General features: G+C 38.0%; 1 protein-coding gene and 1 long non-coding RNA gene across 4 annotated transcripts in view; both read right to left on the bottom strand.

The window, feature by feature from the left end:
- The window catches only part of UBE2E2 (ubiquitin conjugating enzyme E2 E2), a 201,160-nt gene that overhangs the window by 50,737 nt on the left and 128,073 nt on the right, over window positions 1-22,350 (bottom strand). The gene's annotated exons all lie outside the window — the stretch shown is intronic.
- Window positions 2,707-4,795, bottom strand: LOC135287695 (uncharacterized). Its single transcript, XR_010351255.1, has 2 exons — window positions 4,687-4,795; window positions 2,707-2,932 (listed from the first exon to the last, which is right to left on the bottom strand). It is a non-coding gene; the product is annotated as an uncharacterized LOC135287695 (long non-coding RNA).

Genomic DNA, 22,350 nt, shown 5'->3' with positions numbered 1-22,350 from the left:
CACCAAGCTTTGATCAAGGGTTTTTTTTTGTTGCAGCAGTATTTCAGAATCACATGAAAATATGAACCACACTTTTTGGTTGACTTCCATTTCCATCACTTTAGAGGGAGTCTGTGTTTGTGCAGAATGATTTAAATACAATTCTCTGACATTCAGAACTGAAATGTCTGTTCCTGTGTGAAATACAAGAACTCATTAACTTGGGAAGTCTATTAACTTGTTTGACAAATCTAGATGTATTACATTTTTGGTGTACATTTCTTCATAAACTAATACTCTCTGTTTAAAGTATATTTCTGTTTTCATTTGCATTTTTATACTTTCAAGTAATTTTATCATTGGTAGGGATTATTGTTGGGTTCAGGACTCAAATCATAGTACAATATAAAAAAATGAAGCACTTTTACATGAAAACTTTCTCTGCAGAGGTAAAAGGTCAAACAGAGTAGCACTAGACAGGAGAAAATGAATTAGTAAACTGAAGGAAAGATAATCAGTCTGGTTTCAAGGTTAACTTTCTGTTCTTTATTGCAGTGACGTTTTTTGTTCCTTCTTTTTTTGAACTTCCAAGAGGATGCCAATTCCATGTTCCAGCTTGCTGTGCTACTGCAGCAGAAACTACATAAATAGACAAAATCTCTAAGAATCACACCCCCTTACAAAAATCACCCCTGCCCCTCAGTCACTCCCTCTGAAAAAATCTAGAGCAAAGAAATACACTTTGCGTTGAAAATCAGGGAACTGAGGTCCTGGCAAATGGACAGGTAAAGTATATTTATCTTCCCCAAAAACATGACTGTGTGAATAAGAAGTGCTCCCAAATGTGAGCAGTCAGCTGCCTCCCTGGATGTGACTGTAAATACTGTGTTTAAATACAGAATCATATTTACAAACAGAAATTACACACAGCATGTCCTTCAAAATCTCTCTGCCATTGTCTACAGGCTTTTGTGGTAAACAAACTAGCATAAACAGTGGGTAGTAAAAATGGTTTAAAAATAATTTTATTTTTTGCAAATGAAGCAGTATTAGCAACAGCCATTGCTCTTGTGTTCAGACTGCTGTCTAATTTCATTCCTTACTTTGACTTCATAAACCAAATAAATACATTTTACTTCACGGAATGAGGAAAATCTGCAAATACCAACTTTTTTTTTTTTCACTTTGCAAGCTTTGGAGAGCTTATCTAAAATGTTCCTACGCCTTATTGTATGAACAACTTTATCTCTGAACTTTCACATATTTTTTAAAAATGTCAGAAGAGATTTAACGTGGCAAGTGCCTGAAATATAATTTAAATGTATGTTTCTCAACTTACGGAAATTAGGATTCCCCAACAATACTACTTATAAGTTTTGCATTGACCTATCTCAAAAAAACCACGTCCTTTTTTTTCATCCCTTTTCATCTCTGTTTTCCTATAATAGCCTCAAGTATTTTTCATCTGTCAGCTATAAAACATTATAGTTATTCATTACATATGGCCTTGGCATACTTGTTATAGCTACCTAGAGTATATTTCAATACCAGAATACATTTCTCATTTTAATACACTACTAATGAATCAAATAAAATCCAAGTGGTTTGGGGCTTCAGCTGACACTAACTTATTACCCCCTGTAATCACATCATGAGCAGAAGTGGCTGTGTACCTTTTGCTCCTTGTTCAGGACCTTCAGTGAAACTCATCACAGTATTCTTGCTCTGTGGTTTATAATTACTTCCAAACCTCAGAAAATGTATTTACATGTACACTGGAAATTATTTTTTCTTGGGAGGTCATGTTATGCTAGCTACCACAGATGCCCAAAAATCAACCTCTAAAAAAATGCCTATTCAAATATACATCCACAATTATTTTTCTGGCATTTTAAAGACAGCAGTTTGCTCCATGAAAATACTTCACACCAATCCTCCTCACCAGAGACTGACCCAGAACCAGAAACTCCTGACTGAGCAGTGGGGGCGGGCAGCCGTTCCTGTGCCAAATATATTCTCAAATCCTTTAACAACCCACACAAAAGACATTCTTCATTCATTCAAGAACATTTCTCATACAGCCACACAGAAGAAAAAAAAAAGAAAGGTTCGGAGCAATGCCTAGTCCTTTGCTGTGGACCATACAAAGAAAAAGACCTGGACTTGAGGGGTGAAGGAATAGTTTTATGAAGCTATTTCTCTGCAGTCAAACATAGCACAGCTGCAAGGCACTGCTCTACAATAGATAAAACTTAATAAAATGTTTCTACGGGGTGATGCCAACGAAAATATTCACAGTACTATAGAGGAGTCATTAATTATCTGCAGGTCATTACCAAATGTTAGGACCTAATACTAAAAATACTTATGGAGGTAAACAACAGTGTTTTGTGCACATGAAGCTACTTAAGGACATAAGATGCTCACTACCCACGCTTCCAAGAAGCACCTTACTGTTTTTTGACAGCAAAGTGAAGAGATATATTCTAGGAATTGAAATAAATTCCTTTTATAGCATTACTTTTCAGCCAGTACACTACCAGAAGGCATTAATAAGGAAGGCCTACTTAGTTCTCAATTACCCAAGGAGGGTGAATTTCAGAAGAGACTTAAGAGTTCCGTTTTGGATTTTCAGGGGTTTTTTTTTGTATTTTGTAGTTATAGAGCATGTGATAAGTGCCCAAAGCAGGCACAGAATACAAGACTCGTTATCAGCTCAGACAAACATTATAATCAGGTTTTCATTTGTTCAGCTGAAGTTCAAAACCAGGATGTCTCGTGTTGAACATCTGTACCTGCAGCACCACATGACAGTGGGAAACAGGTTTTAGAGCTTGAGGTGAAGAGACCCAACCTCCCCACACAACACCTTAGTGTGCTTGCTGGTGTTGTTGTCTGTTTTAATTGACTCTTTTCAACTACAGAAGTAGGTTCAGCCTCACTGCAATGCATCCTGCAGGGAGAGGAAAATGAGAAAACTGACTGTGGTACCTCTAATGAGTCGAATACTTCAGCACATACTCAAATTCACTGTTTATAAGGAAACTATTTACTTTAAGATAGGCAAGCAAAATCTCTGTCAATGGGCAGAATAAACACTATTTAGAGTGGAGCCATTTGTAACATACTTTAATTGGCAATTTTCCCTTGATGACTAATATAACATCCTTCATATGAGGATTCTGCCGCTCTGTGATTTTCTGTCCCAGTATTAACAGCTATGAAAACCGATGCACAAAAGGCATTCTCCTAATATCAGAGCTTAGAATAATACATGCATTATCACAGGGATCACACTTGTTTTCTGCAACCAGATGAATGCAACCAGAGCAAGAAAGTAAGATAAAATAACACCAAAAAAACTCAGCGTATTTGCCTCAGAACAGATGGCAATACAAAATTATATTTAATTTCATTCTTTTTTATTTTAAAAAGGCTTTTATAGACTCTGTTCTTCTTCCTTTAATTGGGCAGTACCTGTCCCTCAAGGGTCTGTACTGGGACCAATACTATTTGATATCTTTACTGGTGGCACAGACAGTGAAATTGAGGGCACCCTCAGCAGGTCTGTGGATGGCACCAAGGTGTGGGGTGCAGTTGGTATGTTCTGAGGGAAGGGAAGCTATCCAGAGGGACCTTGACAGGCAATGGTTTTAAACTGAATGAGGGTAGATATAGATAGGATATAAGGAAGAATGCTTTTTAAGAGGGTGCTGAGAATACCTTGCATAGGCTGTCCAGAGAAGTTGCCGATGCCCCATCTCTGAAGTATTTAAGTTCTGGCTGGATGGGGCACTGAGCAACGTCATCCGACAAAAGATGGCCCTGCCTATGCACCTATATGGCCTAAATGATCTTTAAAGATTCCTTTCAACCCAAACTATTCTGTGATTCTATGAGTGTGTCATGTTGTATCACATTAAAAAATACACTGGACAATCATACTACACCATACTCTCTTGAGGACACACACATTTCCATTATTTCATTTTCGCTAGAATAAACACCCTACCTTTCTTTATGTTCCCCAGCGTGTTCTTATCAGAAAGTATACCTTTCAAGAGTTTGTCAGTACCAGCTAGAGCTGCTTGTAGCAGAATGAAAAAATGCCCCCCTTTTCTAACACATGCATGCATAAAAAAACTCTCATAAATTAAACCAATGGGACAAACATTGCCATGATACAATTCAGAGCTCTACTGGCTTACTAAGGATTAAACTTGGCTGAGGAAGATCATTAGGAAAACAAAAGGCTACAGAAATAATTTTTTTAAATCATGGAAGTGGATTGTAGAAGCTCATAATGGAGTAAGAATTAAACAGCTGAATAAAGATAATTACACAAAACTCTGTCCCAAGATCAGCACTGTAAGAATGTGATCCAATGTGAAGAAATACACACTACCAGAGGAAAATAGAATAAGATAAAAATTCTCCCAGGTTCAATGCAAAAGATGTTTTCCCCTTAGAGAAAACTGCATAAAAAGCTTCCTCTCTTCAGAGGAGGCAACAGAATGGAAGGGAATGAAAAGAGGCAGGTAAAAGCTCTGCATTTCCAAACATTATTCAAGGTTGGAAAATGAAAATGTTTCATTACAAGGAAAAAGACAAATCTGATCAAAGGCAGTCAACTTGCTTATTTATATCTCAGCAAACACCTTGGGTCTGCATTTTGTCAATCTGCAGAAAGCAAAAGATTTTTCTGACCTCATAAATTGGCAAGAAATGGCTTGTGTACTGATCTATTCAGCTCAGCAGATACTTGGCACTATTTATCCTGGCTCTCAGAGAACCAAATACACCTACCAGAAGGGCCATTGCTATGGAGTTTCTGAAAGTCAAGAGGAAAAAGCCTCCTTTAAGCCACTCCTATGTCACAGTGGTGTCATGTTTACCCTGGTCTAACTGCCTGACACAGCTGCAGACAGTTCCACTGAGCACTACGAGAGTCTCAGCCCTGGACACAGCAGAGCTGGGGTACAGCGAGGCAGGACTTCTAAAAAATTGTCAGCAATGTCACGCTAAAAAATTATGGGGAGATGACACTTTGTCTACTGCCGGGGAGTTTCACTCAGCTTCCCAATCATTTGGTGTGCAGATGTCACTGCTGAAGAGTTGCAAAATAGTGATGTATTGGCATAGAAACATCTAAAGAGCACATGTCTGAACATACAGGAGGGACTGAATTTCATCTGCTAGTCTATACTTACATTTACCTTCCTTGGGAATAACTTACTGTATGAAGAGGAAATAGTTTATTCATTAGGCTAAATGAGATTTTACAGCATCACATTCATTCACTCAGCTAAGTATGAATGCTGGCAAGGTCTATGTATGGGTTATATACTTGGACTAGACTGCAGACAGTATTTACTATTTCTTAAATTATGTCAGCTTCTTTAAAAGTATTTCTCTAAAATAAACCTCTTCTAAAATTTTCATTCTAAAGTTGAAAACTGTGGAGTCTCTCTCCATAATGGGACTGGGTCACACACACACTGATCCTGAAGCAAACATGATTTTGTATCTTCCATATGCATTACCTCTTCAGAGCACATCTAACCTCAGACGCCTTTTAACGTGTTTTTCTGTATCCTGATGTTTTCCTTTAAATAAATATTAGCATGGTCAATTGGCTCCACTACGTTACTGCAACCTCTGGAGTGAGCAGGACTGGCCACTGAGCACATGCTGTGACAGCTACCCTTAAAAGCAAAAATAAAAGGCTGTCAGAGAAGATGCACCTGGTTTTTATTTAAGATTTCAAATTACCTCTTCAATGGTTTCTGCTTGCTGACAAGCAAATGCATGACCTAGGAATCAGCAGCTTGAATTACCTATTTGCTGGAAGTGTGTATTTGCTGACTTAATGTGTTTATCATTTATCACATACACAGAGGAGTTGACAAATACAATCTTCTCGTCCTTAGTAATTTTGTGGAGCAAGAAATAGCTCAGTTCATTCTTCTTCTTTACTTTACTTGTTCCTAACTATGGTATTGTGCCAAAAAACAGCTCACAGCTATTTCCCTTCTCTAACATACAAAGTCAAAGTAAATTTCCAGCTGGCAAATAAAATGCAACGTTGATTAGGAATGCAATATATTTTAAACATTTGACCTTTAAAGCAGAAAAATCCTGCATCTGAAATATAGTTTGTTACATATCCACAAAGCCACATCAAATCAGGAAACACAGTTGTTAAAGCTGATTAATGGCGACTTTGCAGTTTCACGATTTTTGAATATAGGCATGATAGTCCTAACTTTGTGAAAAGAACACTGCAAAGTTCTTGATTTACAAACACGTTCTACTTTGAAACCTCCTATGGAATTATGTCATATATATACCAATTATGTTTAACTAAGATGTGGGATTTTACCTTCAAACTGATGAAGTGCATCAAAGAAGATAACTGAGACCTTGACACTGAAATACACTCTAAATCTTTCCAGTTCCATGCTCTTAATAATTGTCGTGTCACAAGTCATCAAACTCTGAATTCCTCCATATTATTTACACACTCACCGCCTAACAAGTTCTAGAATGACCTTAAAATTCTTTTCCCATGCAGAAACAAACTGATTCGTGGGCTCAGATATGTTCTATTGGGTGTCTAACAATAAGAAGCACAAATATCCCGAAACACTGGATATGAAAAACCTTTAGTTATGTTTAGTTATTCTGTGACTTAGATTCAACTAATTTCCTCATTCTGCATAAGTGTGGACTCAAATTCTATCCATATGGTGAGAAAGGCTTATTCACACCTTACGTTTCAGAGGTTACCACAGCAGTTAGTTCTACTCAGGACTTTCTGTGTGGTTCTTGGGGGAAAAATAAAAGTGTGGAAAAGGGGAAATTGTACAGATATGCACAAGTTCTTCAGTTCTTCCCCTTGTGTTACAGAATATACATGAAATTATGGCTATGATGATGAAAAATAAAGCAGGAAAATTCTTCTTACAAAGTCTATTATGCCAACAATAGGCTGAATATTATTCCCACTGAACACAGGCAAATTGGTAGTAGAGGCTCCCAGTTAACTGTATGATATTTGGAACACATTCTGGGATTCAGATTCTCCTCTTAGAGAATAAAAACATTTACTTTTTATCCCAAACCTCCTATAACAAGACTGGAAAGAACTTTGTATTGATTCTAAGAAAAAATAAGCTCCTTCCAAATCTAGTTTTGTATTTTGTTTAGTTGAATGCATAAAACCACTCGCCAGTAGAGGGGGTATAGCTCAACCATTTCTCGTGCTAGGAGGGGCTGTCACAGTAGGAAGGAGAGGACAATACAGAGAAGAAGTGGTTGTGCAAATTTACATGCCTTTAAAAAGAGGAGCTGCAACGGGAGAAGGGCTTTGGGAATTCACCAGGAAAAAGCAGTAGGAAAACAAATATTAATTTTAAGCTTTTAGCAATTTAATATAAGCCAACCAGAAGACAGAAAACATCATGAATACCTTCAACTGATTTCAGACTGAAACCTCTTCCGCTAAGTATTTTAGCTCAACAGTGTAGATATCCTACTTATTTTGAATGCAGAAATTCTGTGTGTCAAAAAATTCCAGGAATAGACCCGAGCATCATGTAATTCAATGACTTTCAGCATTATAGCAAAATAAGATGTTGAGGTATTCTCCTTGAGAAATCACGGGCAAAAAACTTAATACCATTATGTGAGTCCAATCTAGTTGAACTGGAACACTTGTATGACACTTTGCTATGTTCCCATTGGTAACAGCAAGTCCTGGTGAGGAAAATTCCCTCCCAAAAAAGGAACACACTGCAAGGTCAGACAGGAGATGTGTTTTTATGCCGCAGAATTCCTGGCTGCCACCAAACTAACTGCACTAGCAAAAGGGAAATTTTTCAGATTTCCAAAAATATACCTGAAGAATGTTGACAAATACATGAGCTGTCATTGACAAGCAAGTTCAGGCTCAAACTGCCAAACCAATCTCCTATTTAAGAGGTTTGGGGTTTTGAGTAACTATATTAGACATTTTTATGTGAAGACCTCACAAATACCTTTGAGGCCAAGGTGTGGTTGCTCAGCACTTCCCAAATTAGACTCTTAGGTCTAGAGAGAAAGAAACCTCTTTAATAAATGCTTAATTACTACCCCAAATGCATATTCTGAGCTTCAAAGTTGGACTCTGGAACTGGCAGCACCCAACACAGGAAACACTTTTTGAGTTTGCTACAGCCCCGTAAGTGAAGCACACTTTGCAGAGCCTTTCCAGAAGGTTCTGCTGGTCAGGTATGAATTCTGCTGAAGCTTTGTAACACTTCAGAGAAATACCCATCTTTTCTCAGACTTCAGCTGTGCAGTAGTTTAAAATAAGAGAACAACATTCTATGATGTCCTAGAAAGTTAAAAGCCTTTGTTACAAACCAGAGCAATTCATGTTTAAAAAGCAAACTACCCTGATGCTACAAGACTAACTATTCCTACATTTTAGAAGAGAAATAAATTCCAGTATCAAGTCTTATAGTCCATGGCTTCAAATGGATTTAAAGGGGTGTAATTCAGGACAGGAAATAGCTCTGCTGTCACCACTCAGTTTGAACAGCTAAAACCAGTATGGCACAGGCAACCATGCACATCTGCTCTATTCCTGTAACTGTGGGGGACTTTATATACATAGATTTTGTGTAATGCAGGCACCAATCAGTTAAGGAAGCAAAGTGTACCTGTGCTACATAGTTCACTTTATTGCTGTTAATGACATTCAGGGCAACCCCAAGAGGTGTTTTTTTGTACAGGCCACATACACATGTGATGATTGCCAAGATGATGCAAACATATTTAGAAATAATTTTGTCCACAGGAGAGGTTCTTTGCCCAGACTACACTGCACAACCACTACTGAACCTAAGGCTTGTAAGTCTATTCTATCCTCAGAGAACAGAGGAAGAAACAAGAGAGAGAAAGAAAGAAACAGGAGGAAATACTGCAGTAAAGAATGGAATTATTTATTTTCTTGCATTAGGCTAAACAGACTCAAGTTCTGCCTGAGAGTCTCTCTTAATCTCTCCAGTTGCTCCATTTTTCCCTTAATCTTTTGTAATTGCAATATTCTCAGATAGTCCTTGTCTCTAGTAAGTTGCACCTTGCAGCTCACATGCAACAAAGAGGGGGAAGAAAGACAAAGACAGAAGGCCCCACTTCACCCAAAAAAAAGGTCACACAATTTTCTGGACTTAAAATGTGTATTCATATTAAATTCTTCTCAAGTGCCAGGAGGCTAATTATATGATTAATGGAAAATCTGACATTAAATGAGTTAATTTTGTTCTCCTACGTGTGGGCAACATCTACATTTGAAATTTCCTCTCAAATTGTTAATTAATTTTTCTAATACAGACTATAATTCTCCCAAGTGAGGGAAACTGAAGGGAAACATGGTCTGATCCCAGGAGCTCCACCGCCTAACAAATTTAAAGGGTCAACACAGCATGGAGGAACATCTATTTCCTTTGTAATTAAAGCAATAGGGAGACCCATCACCAGTTTGCTGCAAAAGCTTTCCATGACAAGTCCTGGAAAAAGCTGGGGGTAATCTGTTCAAAGGATGTGTTGTGGCTTTAGGATCTCTGACTGTATTCATACCAGTCTGTATTGAAATCTGAGAGATCTGGGTTCAGTCCCTGACTGTCAGAGGCTCCTGGGTCATCAAACAGGGCAGAAGAGTCAATTAATTTCATTATGTCTCATTTCAAGATGTAACATGAAGATAAAAAGCTTCTTTATGAGGGGGGAAGGAGAGGGAGAACAATCAATTACAAAATATTTAAGAATGAGCAACAGAAATCCTTCCCTATGAACAAATGAAACGAACAGACAAAAAGACCTCCTTTTAATTAATGAAGAGAAAAAAAGGTATCAGTTTATGTGTGTATATATATATGTCCAGCAAAATAACCTGTTTTATTGGAAAAAATATTTTGAGTTAAAATAAAAAAAAAATGAATGAATGGCAAATTTCACCCAGTTCTGCTCACTTAGGATTACTCACAAGTACAAGGATTTGAAAGAAGTAAATCTGTAATTATACTGAGACTTTGTTTCTCACACAGGCTGCAGTTCCCTGAATAACTTCACCTTATTTACTGCTACTGAGAGCAGCAGTCCTGCCCTCCCTGTTGTCCATGATTGTGTGCTCCAGCTCTCTTGTTTGTGCTGGCATCAGTGCTCGGGCAGCTGCGCAGCTGGACTGAAAATTAATCTGACTACAGGAAAAAAGGGGTTTTTTTAAGCTAAAGCAGCTCTCTGAACCGACAAGCCATGTGCTGATACAGAGAGAGGCAGCAATGAATGGCTGACGGATAAAGGAGAGCGAGGGACACACTCAGTGACCCCAGGGACTTAAATAGGCTTAAATCCATCATGAAACCACTTCCTCAGCCTTATCCCCACTGGCCAGAGGATCCTTTCCTATCTTTGGTGGGGGAGAGCATCTTTGCACAGACAGAAGGCTAAGGAGTTACTTCCCATAGATACTGCTTGTACACACACAGGAAATACAAAGATATTCAAGACAATTTGTCCTGGAATAAAACAAAGGTAAATGACATTTACCATGGGAGAGACTCTGGCCAAGGCCAGTCATCACCAGAGCATGGCATGTGCTTGGCTTATGTCCCTTTTCTAACACTCATTTTTATTTAGCAGAAAATATACAGTAACTCAATATAGTAAGTCCCCAGATAACGTCAGGAAAAGATTTATGTGACTCAAATTAACCAAATAAGAGGGATCATACATCTGACTTAATGAGGAAAAAAAATGCGGTTTTGGTCCATAAAAAATAATTTGTCCAGGGAAACATTCTAGAAATAACAATCTAAATATTCTTACAACGGATCCCCAATATTACAATTACAAAACTTGCAACATTTTCTCCTTCTGTGTGCCCTTGACCAAGTACTGATTTTTAATACAAACATCATTCGGATTATCTCACACTTAATTCTGAAGAGGCTTACTTTCCTAAAATTAAATTTTGACAATAAATGTTTAGTCCTAGTAAAAATTTTTACTTCTCTGCTTCTGGTGAGAGCTTTAGAAAAGGGTCCCTAGCGACATTAGCTGCATATTCTTGCGCATTTATAAAATATTTTGCAGCAGAAGTGTTGTAGAAAGTGAAGTATCATTTCACTGCATGTCAAAACATAACTCAGTAATACCCTTAACTTTAATTTTTAATGATGCAAATACCACATTGATACTTCATCCTTGTCTTGATTACATTTCTAATACTCTTTTATGAGCAGCTTAAAAACAACAGAGTAAGAACAATGTCTTTATGTGATTTAAAAGCACCAACAACTGAAATGAATCTTCTGTGTAGTCATGCTTAAATCAATTAAATAGATCCAGATCTAAGTAAAGCTCTCTAATTATACTTCAATTACTACCCAAGCATTAAAAAAAAAATAAAGTAAGAGAAAAAAAAGCTGGAAGTTATCAGATGCTTCATCTTCCTTGTTATTACATTGAATATGCAATTTTAAAAGACATCGTATGTTAAAAGACAGCAATAAGGAGTTCTTCATTTATGCCAAGTGAGCTGATCATTTCTTAATGATGAAAGTATTTCTCTGAGCAGGAACACTTAAATAGAAATGTTCACAATCTTCTTCTCCAGCTAATTAAAAGCACTCGGTCTGATTAAACATAAGTCTGAACAATGTTTTCCATCCCCATCCTTCCCCATTCCATAATAAATCAGTGCTCTTGAGTGAGCTGAGGCTCTTGGTTCAAGTACTGACCCTAAACTAATTTTATTTTTATTATTTTAAGAGTTCTTTAAAAATATTAGCTCAAGTGAAAAATGAAGGCATGAAGTCTTTGCAGAAAGGCCTAACAGATGCTGCCAGCACAACACTTTAATGAATGACCACTTGCAGAGAAAGGAACAGATAACATTTTGTGCTGAGCGGTCGCGTGGGCCATTCAGCACCTGGAAGGGAATGAGCTGCCTCCCTCCACCAGATCTGTGCTCTTCCCCCTAACACTTCTCTGCTCTGCCTCAGGGCAGAGGTGAACGTGGCTGAATTAACACAATAGATACACTTTTCCCTCTTTTATTAAATTAATGTACCTAGTTAACTTTTGTAGTTGTAAAAAAATTAACCAAGCCCCGCCACAAAGAACAGTACTGCTATTTAAGCTATAGAAAAACTGAGCTTTTAAAACAGTTTTGTTTCAGGTAATGAGTGTAAACATATCTGAGAGCTGTACTTTATTCTCCAAAGGTAAAAATAAAAATGTTTTTAAATATATTGTCATAGATTTTTTTTAATGTTACCACTGTAAATATTAAAAAAGCCAGAGTTAGACTCTGGTGCACCTTTTAGTACTTACACCACCATTTGCTGTTAAATTTTTAGTGCTATGAAAAACTTTTTTGTTCAAAAGCTAAGAATTATGCATGCAGCATATTTTCAAAGGAAGCCCTAGTCCATATGAACAAAACACCACACCACCAATTCAGCTCTCTGCAAAAATAGATGTCTTAAGCTCATAGCCTGCTAATGAAATCTTTTCTTAATTTTGCCCATGGAGATCCCATTCACATTATGCAGCCTGAGAGATGACTGAGACTCAAGAAACATGATAATTATTAGTTTTCATAAAAGGCAGAAAGCATAGCTCTAAGATTACCTTCTAAAATGCCTCCAGCTAGCCAAATTCAGAGTAGCACGTTAACAAGGGCAGAAGGTAACATCTCACATGTCAGAGACTCCGAGGGAAGGACAGGAGTTTAAAGAAAAATAGAAGCTCCTCTTCTTGAATTTGCAGCCTAAAAAGTTTGAGGTAATTGTACCACTAACAGACCACGCTTAATCTTTGAAACTACATTTGACAGATCAAACACAGAAGCTGTAAATTACCAGTAATGTCAGCAATCTTTCCATTTAACTATCAGTGTATCAAACCACAGTCAGAGAACACAATAATAACTTGAAGGTAGGAATCTAAGGAGATGCAGACTGTGTATTTATTTGGTTCTCAAGTACGCGGTTAAGCTGCAAAAGACAAATATGTTTGGTTTTCTCAGCAATAACAGGGATATAAAAAGAGGTATATGCAAAAACTAGAACACTGAGTGTCAGAACAATTACATTTCCCAAACATTGCAGGTACAGAGCCAGATGCAAAAGAGCATTTTGAGCTGGAACACACGCATGAAGGGAATGGCTGGGTTATTTCAGTGCAGCTACTTGAAAAAGGGGGAGTAGCCCAAAGGTTGGTCCCACTTATGCTCCAGTGCACTCTGCCTGGCTGATCACGACCTTGAGGGAAGAATAGGATCAAGTGCTGTATGGAGGTGAGTAGTGCTGGAACACCTGGCTAAATCTTCTGCACTTCAGAGAGCATCCATTGGTCTATTACTGGCATTAAAACATTGGGATGTGAGCTTAATATTTGGAAAAAGTTTTGTGGAACCATTTGTAAGCCTGGGAGTCTGGCGTGGTCAAAACCTGACAATTGCAATGAATAATGCACACATGTGCATTATTTTGGTACCAAGACATTTCTACTTGGAAAAGGCTTTATAAGGCTTTAATGATAACTGTAGCAGTGTAGCTATTCCCTTTGCTAAAGCAAAAAACCCCATGAACATAAGGAACCTCTGTATCAGAATAAATGAACTACATGATGACAACTGTTTTAAATACATGTATGGATTTAATTAAAGTGATAACATTTTATAATGTAAATAACACAAAAACAATCAATGATAATCAGCCATAATTTAGGCTGTAACAAAAATAATAAAACCAGGCAGTAAAACCATGTGCTGTTTCAATTACTACAACTTCTGTTTTCCCTGATGTTGAAGCACTTCATACAATTTTCACTGCATTTTCAGTGCTCAGTGTTGAAGCCTACACAGGAGAGTCAAGACCATACACCAATGTATTATTATTTTTCTTTTTCTCTCCCATGAAGTGTCTCTGTGAAAAACGATTCTTTAAAATTGTTTCTTATCAATCAGAGCCCACATTTTGCAATCCATACATCACACCCTGTGTAAGGTTGCTACTGTAACTTTGTTTAAATTTTTCACACCACACATCTGCAAAGTCGACACTACTATCTAACCAAACACCACATCCCTTTTGAGTGGATGGGATAACAACTCTCTTGCCTGCTTTTCTTCTGACAACAGAACAGTGCCCTGTACAACCTGAGGCCAGTTTATCACTGGATGACTGAGGATGTTTCTCCTGCAGCAGCAGGAGATGAGGATGTGTTTGGCATTATATGTATGAAGGGATATGGGTCCAGCAATGCTGAGGGTCATTACTTCTCATCCTAAATGCCTGGAGTCCACACTGAGCCGCTCAGGACTGGCCTAAGTGCCTGAGGTGCCTGACTGTAGGAGAATAGGATGCCTCAGAAAGGAATCCAGAGCAGACAGTAAGGTTGAGCTGGGAGCTGTTGAAACTAGCCAAGAAAAACACTATGGGAAGGGTGTGCCTCAAATTCTTCTTCTTTTTTTTTTTTTTTTTTTTTTTTTTTCATGGCCTGTAAGGCAGTGCTTATGTCAGCTAGGGTTTCAGAGCTCCAAATCCACCCTAACTTGTTCAGGTACCACAATTCCTCCTTTTACAAGCATAACACAATAGGTGCTCACTTCTAAAATACTGCTGGAGGGTCAGAATACAGACAAGATGGAATTAATTCCTGATTTAATTCCTTCTCTAGCTAGACATAGTTTAAACCTACATTTCTCACTTCCCAGCAGAATGTTCCAATCCTATTATGCTGGGGAAAACCTAGGGGTGGGAGAGAGGAAGGGGTCACTGGCCCCTTTCTGCCTAAATTGTGCCAGCGCTGCAATGAAAGCAATTTACTTAGTTACAGCAAAAGGTAAATTACAGTAGTCTCTTGCTTTTCAGACTAAAGTTTGAAGTCTATTGCTTTTTATATTATATTATCCATTACTCTCATACTCCTATTCCCTTGCTACATAACAGTCTCTCAGGATTCTTCACACTTCTATTTAAATTCCTGGGACACACTGCTTAGCACTGACATTCAATTAGTTCTCCACTTAATAAATAACCATATATAATTGAATATTTTTGCAAGTATTAAACACAGAACATATTCATTGTTAAAATTTAAAATCTTTAGTTATATGCTTGCATCCAGTGAATGACATTGTTCACATTGAAATAAAATGAAAGGATTACAACATGGAATGCTTATGTTTAGAAATGGGTCGTTTGCAATTTCAGAAAATAGGTAATTTACAAAGTTTAAAATAAAATACATGATTCATTGTTCTAAGCATTGAGGGGACTGAACAAAAGGCTCCCGCTTTCTTATCAGCACCAATTATAGCATGAGTGTGAATAATATGAATTGTGATTGAATCATTACTAACCATTTTTTGCATAATTTTCCACTTGCACTTCACCAATAAAACATTTTTGTAAAAGATGAAATTATATTTCTTCTAAGAGCCATAAAGAAAAACCACAGAGCTTGATCTGTGACAATGATCTCTCCATCCCTAACAATAGTAGCTAACAGCACTCCTGTATTTTAGGAGTCATTATTCCAGCCATCATCCCACATGCAAAGGTTTTCACCTCAGTTTTGATGAAGGCAGAGTTGGGAAAAAGTTTTCTTCTGCAGCCTCTTAAGGTAGTCCATCTTATGCTTTCAAGACAGAATCAGGGGACGAGGTCTGCCACAGACTGGTTGCCAGCAATTTGTTTGCTCTTTAGATAAGCCACGGTAGTTGTGGAAAGAGAAACTGGCTTGCTTTTGCCCTGTATTACAGGGTTATACTCAGTTGCACAGAAAATTGGATAGCATCTGGTGGGAGGACAGAAATTGTGGCTCTACGTGTGTGAGAGACATAAGCAGGCTGGGCTCTGCAGCCTGTTAATGTAGGGGATGGGGAAAGAGTGATCAATCCTGTGTTAATTATGGAGCCAGCAGATCATTCAGCAGCTAATATTTCTTTTGTCTGGAAGGTTACTTGAAACAGTGACAACAAAGTATGATTACCATATAAACACAATACATTTCCATACCTTTCAAATATAAGCCTTAATTTGGACCAGGAAAAAAAAAAAAAAGATTAAAAGAAACTTGCACTTGAAGCATGTGATAATCAATCATCCAGAAAAAAATGTTTGATTACATGTATTGTGTTACTTAAGTGCTCTTTGAAGGCAGATGAGATGAAACGTGTGTTTAAAGGTGTCAAACATGCTCAAGGAGTACTTTAAACAGCTCGTGTATAACAAGGTGACTTAAGGGATGGGCTCATGGCACTGCAGACTTGGGCCATCCTTTCAGTGTGGAATGCACTGAGATGCTGGACTTTGGGTCACATACATCACTCCACATATACACATATGGGGACCAGGCACTGTAGGTCTTGCTACATTTTCAAGTGAAAATACTGTTTTTTCCAAAAGTTATTTAACACACTGGAAGAACCCACAGAATAAACCAGGAAGAAACACAATGCTGTATTTGATAAGTATTTCTCTCAGTCTTTGTATAGATAAATCTCCAAGGATCGTATTTTGTGAGGTTTTCTTTAGGAGTGCCTGGATTAGTAAAAAAGCTTTTAGTTTTTTTGTCCTCTGATGTTTATACCTTGTCACGTATCAAAGGGACTACTGATGCATATAAATCATTAAACAAAATTTAACCAAGGACAGTGCAGATGTTTAACTGTAAACACCTGCTACACATCTTTCAAGGAATCCTGGAAAGTAGGGGGCAGTGAGATTTATCAGGTTCTTATTTGTGGCGGCATCTTGATTTGAATGAAACTAAGTGAAGCATAAAGTAAAGATCTGTGGGCAAAAACCTCTGTGTTATTAGTAGAAGAGTTTTTTCTGTCACATAAAAAATGAGTGACAGGTGTAAGCCAGTAACAAAAAAGAGGAATGAAAAAGAAAGCTGCACGGTTACTTAATCACCTTCCAAAAGACATTTTATATGAAGGTTCCAAATTTCTTTACACTACGCAAAAGGATAAATAAAGCAGCCTAGGTGGACGTTCATACTTTTGGCACTCCCTGTAAACACTAACTTTGTTAAGATGAAACCAAAGCCCTGCCCAGTAATAATGCTTGAAGACACTGCATAGTCAATTCCGACATACCAAGACAGAAAAAAATCAGTCTCTAAGAAACTTGCAGAACAATTATATGTGCTCTACAGTCCTGCTTTACCACTCAACAAGGATTGCAGAAGGAATGCCTGATGATCCAAATAACTGCATAAAAAACCTCACTATCAGTCAAGTTTACAGATAAATTAGCATGGCTTTCCTAGGGAATTCAGTCACTTCAAAAGCTCAAAGTATGGCAGATGGCTGTAGGATGCTCTCCTCTACAGACCTGTGCTACCAAATGTGCAGTTAAAATTAACTTATTCTACACCCTTCATTTAGGTGGATCTACCCTAGGAGTTGGATGGATCACCCTTGAACCTCCAGGTAGTGACATGGGGTCTTATTGGCCACAGTGCTGCTGCCCCCATGTAACTGGGCTCTGTGGTATTATTCAAAACAAAACAAACCCTTCCTAACCTTCCCCATGTTTAGTGGTTTTGTTTAGCATATGACTCTGAGCATTACCATACTTGTGTGGCTCTGTGCAGACCTGCTCATCTGCAGTGTGGTGTTCTTGCAGAACATTTTTCATAGGGTGGGATGAATGGCTGCTACACAAATTGGAAGGCTTTTTATGGAGGCCACCCCTTGTGACACTGCTTCCCACTACTGTCTGAGTGTGCTTCTGAAACCACAGCCAAGATGTGTAATTCTGCATTCAGAAGCTACGTGAGAAACTTTTTTCAGCTGTAAGGATTCACTCATTCCTTGAACTTGTCAGAGTATTTGTTTCTCTAAACCACATTTTTCCAAACAATTACTTAAGACAGACACTTCAGGTATGGCTGTGGCCATTATTAAACTTTTGTTTGAAGATGCTGGCAAACAGCTTCATCCCACCACCAACCCCACTAGCCCATGCAGCCAGAGACATCTAATTTCATAAAGACACCTACAATATCAGAAGTCCATGAATATCTCTCCCTCTCCATGGTGCCAAGCATTGCCATCACCCTCACAGGACTTGGGATGGGGAAGGCATATATGTGCCATGACCCTCCATCCTCCATACTGCCAAGCAGTCCATGGGAATCCAGGGATGCACAGTACAGGGAAGTGAGTTCATGCAGTCACTTGGTTTGCTCAGCCTGGAGAAGAGGAGACTGAGAGGAGACCTTACTGCAGTTACAACTTCCTCACAAAGGGACGCAGAAGGGCAGGCACTGATCTCTTCTTTGTGGTGACCAGTGAGAGGACCTGAGGAAGTGGCATGAAGCTGTGTCAGGGGAGTCTGGATTGAATATTAGGAAGAGTTTTTTTCACCCAGAGGGTGGCTGGGCACTGGAACAGGTTCCCCAGGGATGTGGTCACAGCTCCAAGCCTGACAGAGTTCAAGAAGCACGTGAACAACACTCTCAGGCACATGGTGTGATGCTTGGGATATCTGGTGCAGGGCCAAGAGGTAGATTTAATGGGGCTTCTGGCTCCTTTCCCACTCAGCATCTTCTATCATTCTATGAAAGGTAGTGCAAAAAACATGCCATAAATATGTAATATTTCTTTTGTAATAGCATTTGATAATCTTAAAAACAACTGCCCGAAGTTCCCCATCACTGTTTCCTTTTACGGACAGCATGCCACACCAAAATGTAATGTGGGTTTTCTTGATATCAATTTTTTCCCACAAGTTTTTAACGGTAATGCTCAATAAATACTTAAGTGCCAGCATGGAGTGGATTATTGCTAACATGTTGCAAGAAAATTGCACAGTGCTAAAGCTTGCAATAAAAATAAGCAGAACGCCCACTGTTAATACACTGTAGTTAAGTGTATTAGCTGTTTTCAAAAGCATTAACTCCCACACAAATAGCAATGCTATTTTGTCCAATATATTATTATCAGACAGTGAAAATCAGTTGGGGACTATCTAAAGCCTTTATGCCCACATGTATTAAAATAAAATTGCTTCATGAAATTAGGAAATTGTGTGGGGACAGCACTTTAGATTTTACCAGGTGTAAACAAAATAATAATAATAATAAAAATAATAATAATAATTATAAATGATGAAATTACACACTACTTCTACAGATGACTCTTCCCTTTCCCCACCTGATATTCAGAATCACTGAAAGGAAAATATTTGTTTCTCCACCTCTCATTTTTTATTGTATTTTCTGTCTCATCAGCTGATAAGATTTCATAATTTTTGAGCTCTTGTACTTTTCCTTCACCAGAGTGGGAAAACCAATATTGGATAATAATGTTACACAAGAAGAAGCAATTGTTAATGATCCTAATGCGGCAGTGTAAGCTCTTCACGAATCTACTGATTATCCTTTTGTTTCTACTTCCTGTTCATCTGTCTCAGCAGTGACATCATGAAAATAATAATAATTTGCACCCAGATTCTCAAAGCGGTTTGCAAATATTAATTAATTGCAAACTTAATTATGCCTCTGAGACAGATTTTATGTTCCTATTGTGCTCTAGAGACCCACGTGCCTCTTTCCTTGAAGCATATTTCTTCTCCTTACAGGGCTATTCAAACCCCCCTGAAATCAAGGGGAGAAAAAAAGAAAAAAAATATTGGGCAGTAGAGGGGAGGGGGAGAAGAGAGTAGTGGGGGAGGGAGAGAGAACAGAGTAAAGAAAGATGAAACAAAACCCTCTTATTTTACTCTGTGCTCTACTGTGGTCTACCTACCTGCATCAGGAACAATTCTGTATTTTTATGGCATTTTCTGTTAGCAGCAATATTAAAGGTAACTATATTTTGTCCTGAGGTACTGTTATGTGGCAAACAGTAAAAAATATTACTAAAATGCCAAAAAGGTGTGTTTCAATTTTACACATTCTTAGATGATGACAGTGATGCGGCACCCAGCAAACTCTGCTGCACACGAGGCTGTGGGTTGGGGTTTGGGCTGGGCTGCAGGGGTGCACTGTCACACCACTGGGGTGCTGTCACAGAACAGCTGTAAACCCTGCTGCCACAGCCCCTTTCTGGGGTCTTGCTGTCACAAGCTCACATAACAGGTTTTCAACGACAACAGAAAAGCATTTGACAATGCATTTTGTAGGGGAGCTACTGAGACATTTTCTTCCTTTTTGGGAAGCTTACTTTGGTATAAATCTAGGCTGTGTCCCCCTTGGAATAAATATTAGAAGAAATGCTTTTTTCACTATGGTGGTCTTATTTATTTCTCAGAAAATAACTCATTACTCTGAGGACAAAGTTATGGAAAATATTGTTGGTTACCTTTTACCTCACTTTAACATCACAGATAGTCAGTCAGGTAATTCTTCCCTGCAAGCAGTATCCTTTTAACTTCAAAAAATAAGGAAGAATTATGTCAGTCCTAAAAAAGCTGCCATTTAAGCAGCTCATCCCCTTAGAGTAAGAGCAAGTAGAAGAACAAGTCAATTAGAGTCAATGAAACAATTAGCTTCAAAACTCTGTCACCAAATTATCTATTCGCCCAAATGCAAATATACCTGCTTCCATAACAAAGGTGCTTTACTGAAGGAACAAAAATACTATGCAGTTCTCCAAATGCCTTACCAAAATTAAATGTTTTTCCTGTAAACAGCACACAGGCTGGTGAAGAGCAGCACAATAAATAGAGCTCAAGTGATGTTCAGGACATTGCAGGAGTGAAACTGGGATGATAATTTTGAGATATTTTCTTTAAAATTCAAGTAATTAAAAGTGTTTGAAATCACCTGTCCTGACTAGCAGAATGCAAATACATGAATATCCTTTGAAAACCACAATCTTACTTTTTCTTTTCTTCATCCAATAGCATTAAAGTAGACTGCATAGAGGTCAAGAAGATTTACAAATAATCTGTTAAATTAATTATACTAAAAAGTACACTCTAAAATGAATATCTGACTTTTAAAATGAAAGCAACATCCTGAAAATTTTGGTCAAGCTTTATACTTTGGTTTACTCATTTTGTTTCTGAGAAGAGTAATTCAGCAGATGACAGTGGCTTTGATCCTTCTAGTATTTCTACACTTTGGAATATAAAACTATGGATGTTTAAGAGGTGAAATTAATATAAGAGGAAATAGTTGAGTATATTGAAGGAGTCAATAATGCAAGAAGATAAAACAAAAGAACTTGTAGCTTTTTCACCCAATCATCAAGACAATTTTTAAAAATAAAAAACATTCTGCAAACCTATAAATCAGAATGTAATTCTAAGAAATTGAAAGCCTGAGATTTGAAGCTGTAGGAGAGCTGCAGAAAGGGAACTGTAATATGCTGGCAATGATCTCTGGAGCAGCAGATGGCAGGAGAAACTCTGTCTCTTACCTTTATTCACCATATGCCATTTGACTGATTAAACTGTATTTATGTAGCAAAAAATATTATGAAACAACACACATAACTATGGCTCTTTAGTGCACATCATCACACTTTTTTTTTTTTGTTGCTGTGGTAATCCATCTGCAAACTTCATGCATTTTTGTCCAGGTTTCCTCCTCCCTGCACACAGTTACTTTATGTTTCTGCACCCCTACAAAATAACAGGCATCCTGATGCCTTAAGTTTTTAGCTTTATTTTTTTTCAAATTCTGTACTGCATTAGTCTATAACTCTGAACTCAATATAGAGTGCTAGTTAACCGTCCTCACATTTTGGTCAGACATAACAATCCTTCCAGGCCTGAGAACCTTTTTGCCTCAGGCCCTGAAAAATATAAACAAAAGTGAATCAGGGAGGGTGGGGCAAACGGGGGAATATGACTTCATTACCTGAAGCTGTAATTGGACAACTAACCTCTGATATGCAAACAAACCAAACTTGGACCTGTTTGAAATACTGGGGACCATCATCCATCTTGGGTGTAGCTTCTGCGAGGCTTTTGTACTGCCCAAAGTGTATCTACTGTAGGCTTTAATAAATACCTACTTTATTCTCTTAACTCTGTCTAGCCTCTGCTCTAGGTAGCCACTCCAAGGCATCACCCCAAACTGTTAAAGCTGTGATCTTCCAATCTGGCTGATTAAAATCAGCTACTAGAACAGGAGGGAAGACCTCAGGATTGGGGCACTTAAAAAGGTTTTGGTAATTCAAGAGGCAGCAAATTTCTCTCTCAGCAATAATTGGTAGTGCCAGACAGTGCATTTTCATTTGAGAACTAATCTCTTCTATTTTGCTTGATTTTATCACCACAATGACCAGGCAGGTGAGCACCAGATCACCTTTCCATGCACCTTACACATCCTTATGCAACAGCTTTT

Source organism: Passer domesticus, chromosome 1 (assembly GCF_036417665.1).
Source record: "Passer domesticus isolate bPasDom1 chromosome 1, bPasDom1.hap1, whole genome shotgun sequence".
In the NCBI taxonomy this organism is placed as follows: domain Eukaryota; kingdom Metazoa; phylum Chordata; class Aves; order Passeriformes; family Passeridae; genus Passer; species Passer domesticus.
Note: the sequence above shows the minus strand (reverse complement) of the source record. Positions and strands in the feature narration are given on the sequence as shown.